This window comes from Molothrus aeneus, chromosome Z, assembly GCF_037042795.1.
Source record: "Molothrus aeneus isolate 106 chromosome Z, BPBGC_Maene_1.0, whole genome shotgun sequence".
NCBI classification, from domain to species: domain Eukaryota; kingdom Metazoa; phylum Chordata; class Aves; order Passeriformes; family Icteridae; genus Molothrus; species Molothrus aeneus.
The window spans coordinates 20388774-20395559 of NC_089680.1; positions in this window are offsets into that span (position 1 = coordinate 20388774).

The following is a 6786-nucleotide window of genomic DNA, read 5'->3' on the forward strand; positions in this document are numbered from 1 at the left end:
CTTGCTTCTGAGGTCTGGGACTCCTGAGGCCAGTCTCATCAGTAAAGGCTGAGGAAAAAAGGCATTCAGTAATTCTGCCTCCTTTGCATCTTCTGTTACCAGAACATGACTCTGATTCCACAGCAGCCCTACATTTTCCATAATCTTTCTTTTTGTTCTTATGTACTACTGCTGATGCCCTTCCAGTTTTCCAGCTCTCTTGGATCCCCCTCTCATCTAGAGCCCTATCCCATGGGATTCCTCTAAGTAGGTCTTTGAAGAGGCCTGGGTTAGCTGTCTGCAGGTTCAGGACCTAGTCCTGCTTACTGCTTTGCTTCCTCCATGCAGGATCCTGAGTTCAACCATCTGGTGTTCACTGCAGCCAAAGCTGCCACCAATGTTCACATCTTCAACCAGTCCCTCCTGGTTTGTTAGTATAAGGTCCAGCAACACATCTTTCCTCACTGGCTTCTACACCACTTGCTTTATTATCAATAATCTGCAGGAACTTCCTGGACTGTGTCTGCCAAGTTGTGTTGTCCTAACAAACGTCAGGGTGATTGAAGGCCCTCAGTACCAGGGCCTGTGATCTCAAGGCTACTTCCAGCTGCCTAGGAATCTTTGTCAGCTTCCTCCTCCTAATAAGGTGGCCTGTGGTAAACACCCACAACACTGAAACCCATTTTAGCATGTCCCTTAATACTTACCTCTAAGCTCTCCACTCATTGTCTGTCCCTGGATTGAGTTGATTATGTCCAGTTGCTCTCTCACATAAAAAGCAATTCCACCACTTCATCTCCCTGACCCATCCTTTCTAAACATACTTGCTTTGCCAACTTTCTCTTTATTATAACGCAAAAGACACTCAACCTCACCATCCCTGGCCTTGAGCACTGTAGAGTTGAAACACCTCCTAATGGACAGAGACACTCCAACACTTCTCCCTCCTTGCCCGTCCCTTGAGAAGAATTTGCAGCCATCCAGTGCCATCCAGAACTCGTAGCCATCCAGGGCAGCACTCCAGTCTTGCAACTCATCCGACTATGTTTCCATGGCAGTGATTGTGCTGTAGATTTCGTACTGCACTCCAGCTCTTCCTGTTTCTTACCCACACTGTGTGCATTTGGTGTAGATATGTTTCTGCTGGGTTGTTGGTTTCATTCCCAAATTAGATTTCATCTTCAGTTCTTCTGCAGACAGTTTAGAGCTTCAAGTGATACTGGTTTTCATGGGTTTTGGTTGGCTGGTTGTTTGGGTGGTTTTTTTTCATTTCCCTCCCAGATTAAACAAGTTGAAAAGCACAACTAAATATTTTTGATCTTCTTCATAATAAAGTATGTCTATGTATTTGGGTATGTTCCTGCACTCAAGTGACTAGAAAGAAAGCTGAGAAGACTTTTCACAGTTGTAACTTTCAGAATACCTTACAGCAGTCAAATGCATGAAAAGTGCAGGAACAAGTTTTCAATTTTTTTTTGTATAGAAAAATATCAAGTAGTTCTGCAAACACAGCATTCATTTTGCTCACTAAATAGAGCAACTGAGACAACAATTGTATTTATTCAAATAGGTACAGTAAATCCTAGATCTCAGTTCCTACAAATATGACAAGTTGAGCAGTGGTGGAATAGTTTTCTTCAAGTCTTAATTTTCCAGGTAATCATTGCTTGAGACAGATAAAGTAGCAAGCATAAGCTGAAATGCAGCAGCAGTCTTCTTTTCTGAATAAAAAGCATTTTTTAAAAAATGTGTATCTTCCCACTGTGCTAAGCTGCTTTCACAATTTTTGTTGACTTTTTATACAGTTTTACAACATTGTCATAAAATAATCATCATAACCATGCTTTAATTTGAGTCTTGGAATAAGAATATCCCAAATCTCCATACATCATGTGATGAAAATCAGGTTTTCATGCAAACCAAAAAATTAGAAATGAGAAACTCAAAAAAAAAAGGGATATACCAGCTGAAGCTACCAGTGTTATGTTCAGGAAACTCAAGGTAAAAAGTCATCAAAGCAATAACTTTACCAATGTCAAAAGCACATAAACAATGCTTCCTAGAAAAGAAATTTAATTTCAGTCTTCACCATAACGATCACAATGACAACTTAAGCTTTTAACTGACTAAGATGGTTTTAAAAAATAACAATGAGAAATACTATGTTGTCCTTTTTGTGACCTCTTTCTACCAAACTAAATAGCTCAAATTTTGAATATTCATATTCACTAAATGGAATACAGCCCAGAGTGTTTGTGCCACATTGTCTAATAATAGTGCCATTTGAGGAACTCATATAGTTTGAGAGGAAAAAGAGGCTAAATTTAACAAATTATTCACCGGAGATTACTCACTTTTCTCTGATGAGAGCAGGAAAATGTGACAGCATGAACAAAGTTTATAGGCTCATTCATGTCAGTTGAGCATAGTTTTATGTCAAAAAGAATGAATGATAAAAGCTACAATTCAGAATATTAAAATAAATACCTTCAGGGGAAAAAGACAGTAAAGACTACAACAAAAGAATAAGACAGCATAGATAGAGCCTCTTCTGAATGTACAGCAAAGAATTCGTCATTTCACGTTGTATTTTTAATTAATAGGAACACAGAAAAGGCATAGAAATTTTGGTAACATTGAGCAGCAATTACTGCTGCAATTTCACTGTTGCAAATTCTTTAGGGAAGGCAATGACCAAAGGATGTAACACTGTACCTATCCATGGTGCCATATATTTCCTTTGATTTAGACCCTCTTTTCCACAGAGTATGGAGCAGCACCAAAGAAACTGTAACCAGTGACCAACCAAGTGAAGGGGTAACAAAACATTTAATAAAGATTTCTTCATCACTGGAGAAAAATGTAGTCGATTTCTGATTTTTTTGTAAATCATTGGTGAGTTTTTCCTTCAGTAAAGTGAGGAACAGTATCCTCATGCCACAGCCAATGGGCAGAAGCAAATTCTACTGACATGTCTTTGAGAAATGTGTCCTTAGTACTTCACTCAATAATCTCTCAATCTCTAGGGCAGTTGAGGTATTAAATGTTTAAAATTCTGCTCGATCTTTAAAAGTTATCTGAAAATGTTTTTAGTGGCCAGGTATAACACAGTTTTATTTTCATTTCAGACAGCGAGTAACTTGATTTTCTGCCCAATATGGTTAATTTTTTCTAGCCAGATTACCAGCACTCTGGTAGTCTTTGGCAATTCTTTTAAGATTGAGAGGCTTTAACATTTGCATGAAGGAATATTGTCATTGACATTGTGTTGTAATCCAGCATGACAAGCTGAAAAGGGAGTGTCACTATACAATTTCTCAGCAGAAGAAGCAGGGGTGTCACATACAGAATAGAGCACAGGAATCATTATATGATCTGGCCAGAGTATTCATTCCTTTGCTGAGCAAGCCCAACACAAACGCAGAGAGGACTCAAAGGTTCTGGTTGATTCTCTATTTCTCACCTTGAGAACCAGAAGAAAGAAAAAATTACAAGAATACCTTCTTCACAATGAAACTACTAAACCATTTCCATTTATAAAATAAAAATTCTCAAGGAAACAGAAAAAAAATTACAGGTAACAGATTTGTGAGAGCTGCCAATATATATAAAATATCTGAAATAAGCATGTATTTTTTTCTTTCTCCTCCCTATTCCAAAAGTTTCTTTGGGGCTAGAGTCTCTAATACTTAGGTAATTGAGTTCTTAATGAAGGACCAAAAAAGGGATCTAATCAATATGTATCTGAATGGCCTGAATGTAGCTGTATCAGAAAAGCCATCTTTTCATGTAATCACAAAGATCCTTCCCATTGCTTTTCTCTGGCATCAATGAAGGATCCTTTGCCCATTGCTTTACAGAACTTCAATATTTACTGTTTCCAATTTTGGAAAGTTTTAATGCTTAGAAATTTTCAAAGATAATACTTTGTCATTCAAAATCACTGTACACCATCTCAGATGTCTTTTATCAGATGCTACTAAATTCCTTAATGGTGGCTAGTTCTTGTTTAGCGGTAACGTCTTGCGACCTTGGATCTTGCTGAATTAGTACTTTAATCTAACAAAATAGACCTTTACTTCTTTCTTTATTTAATTTCTAAAAGGTCTTTGGAAGAAATAAATAAATAAATAAAGGGGAAAAAGTATCTTTTTTATTGGTCCAAACCAGTGTGAAAGAGAAGTAGATAAACTTCAGGTATAGGAAGCAAAAGGTGCATTTGTGTTTCTTACTCTTTGTGCAGCATACCTAACATGAAGGAGCCTGGTAGGCACAGCAGAATCCAAATACATGTTTATCAAATGTCTAACAAAGGTCTGTTACACATTGCTCCTCCTCACTGGCAGCCCAGAAGGAATGATATGGAAGTAGCAGCTGGAGCAGAGATCCAGGCCACTGGAGTGGGTTAGAAACAGTCTGAGGCTTCCCCTGTACTAGGGCTGCTCAGGTGACTAAAGAGTGACCCCAAAAGGTTTGGGAAGCAGCCTAGCAAGTGTTTTCAAATCACCTCAGGGCAAATAGGCCAATGAAAGGTCCACACAGAACTCATAGGGATAATATAAATCCAATCAGTCCAGGTTACATGACGTTACAGAGTGTGAACAGAAATCTCATTATGCCTGACAAGATTGTTTGGCAGGGGCAGAGAAAGCACTTGACATTTTGCAATTTATACTTCATGCATTTGGTAGCAGCTAGGACAGCTTCATAAGTTTAGTCATATTTTTGTGTCATTTACTGTGATATGAGATACACTACTAACAGCGACAGATATCCTAGCACTCACATTGGATGACAGTGGAAACCAGACACAGGATACTACACAAATACATCAAACATTCATGACTGGCAGGCTTGCAAAACACTAGCTTTAAAGTAGCTAGCTTTGATCAGCTTCTCCTTGTGCATGAATTGACCCTTTCTCACTGTCCAGAACTTTAAGTGTTTGCATGTTTATTTAGAAAGGAATTTGCTTTTACAGGGAGATAACTAAATTTCAGCTAAATAATGATAACTCTAATTTAATTACTTTTTCCCATACAAGTTTTTCTCTTTATTCCAGTTTGGATGCCAGCCTTAAAGTAGAATAATGAAGCAGGGGGCAAGGAATGTGGTAGGTTTAGCCATGACTCTATCCACTCTTTTTTTGTTGATGGCTGGAGAATAAGTTGTTCTGTGAACACAAGTAGTTTAGTCCATGAAGCAGAGCACCATGGCCTGTTTCTCCTCTTCTGAGCTGTTAGGGCTCTGACAATCATCATTCCTTTTTGAACTAGTCCAGATGTAGACCACTCCTCACCATGAGTCAACCTTTCACATTTTCCTGGACTTTTGCTACTCTGTGTTCTATGCCTAACTTCAGCCTAAATTTTAATATGGGTGCTCCAAAGGAAAAATACTTTGAGGCTGTAGCTGCCTTAGCATCTTCCAAGCATACTTAGGAGTAAAAGTCAAAGACAGATTTCACTTGGAAATAGAACATGACCAGTACACCAAGTGAAAATACAAGAAGGATTATTCAACCATCAGGAGGAAAATGTGGAAGTTCAATGCTGTGCTCACACTTGTCAGGCTGCTCAGTTGTTTGCAGCAGTATATTGCACCATGAAGCCTCTTTTCTGTGCCTTCCTAAGTTTCTTCTCTCCTATGTTGACTTTTCTCTTCCCCCTAGGAAAAGAGGTTCACTTTTAATCTATTTTCAAGTTTCTGCAAATCTTTGCATTTTATTGGGATAATTGAGGTTTTCATCATGGAAACATCTCCTGTTAAAGTGAATGAAGCAGGTTTAATAAATCAGGGTCAAACAGGATGATTTATCAAAACTCAGACAATGGAAAATCTTTGTTGACTTTCTTGGTAAAGACTGGGTGGACTTTTTAGGTTTTGTTGATTGATTTTTAAAATAAGCCCACTGTTTAATGTTTCTTCAACATCATTAAAGGCAATGCCCTAATTACCCAGGCTTTAAAACCTCAGAAAATTTAAAGACTCATTTTCTAGATCATAACAGAGATCTCTTTCTGCAGTGCTGCCTTCAGCCTCCCATCCCCCAGTTTTTCCAAATAACTAAGATTATCCTGTCTCAGGCAGAGAATCCTGGACTACCCAGTATTCTAGCCTACCCAGATCTCTCTGTGAACCCTCTTTACTCTCCAGGGTGTCCATAGCTCCTCCTAGTTTAGCAGCATTGTCAAATTTAGTGGCATTTGTTTTCAGCATCCAGAACATTTACAAAAACATTTAAGAGCATTGGCCCCAAAATTGAACGGAGAACCCAGCTGTTGACTGGTGATCACCCTGATTTAACTCAGCTTACTATAAACCTTTGAGCCTAAAATACCAGTAAATTGCTCATCCAGTGTGTTATGGACTTGTCTAGGTGTGTGCTGAACATTTTTTGCAGAAGGATATTTGTAAAGACACTAATAAAATGAAGACATTTTCATGAACTGAATGGAACAAGCACAGTTTTTTACTGAACACAGAGATTGAATTTCTGAGCATAAAAACATCTTCCTTTACTCCCAGGCAGCATTGGTTTTCTCAGTATAACTGATGCTTATTGGATAGTAGTTACCCCATCTGGCACTGCACCTAATCACAAGAGCATCATTTTCTCTGCTCACTTTCTTCTTAGTGCAAGTCGATATATGTTGTATGCACAATAAAGAACAGTAATACTCCTTTTATTCTTAGATCACAAAGGCATACATTTTTTTAAAAGTTATCTAACTATTTTGCAAAACTAGGTATTGTCAGGCTTGTAATTGTCAGGAGACCTGAGATATCTTCTATGACAATATTGCT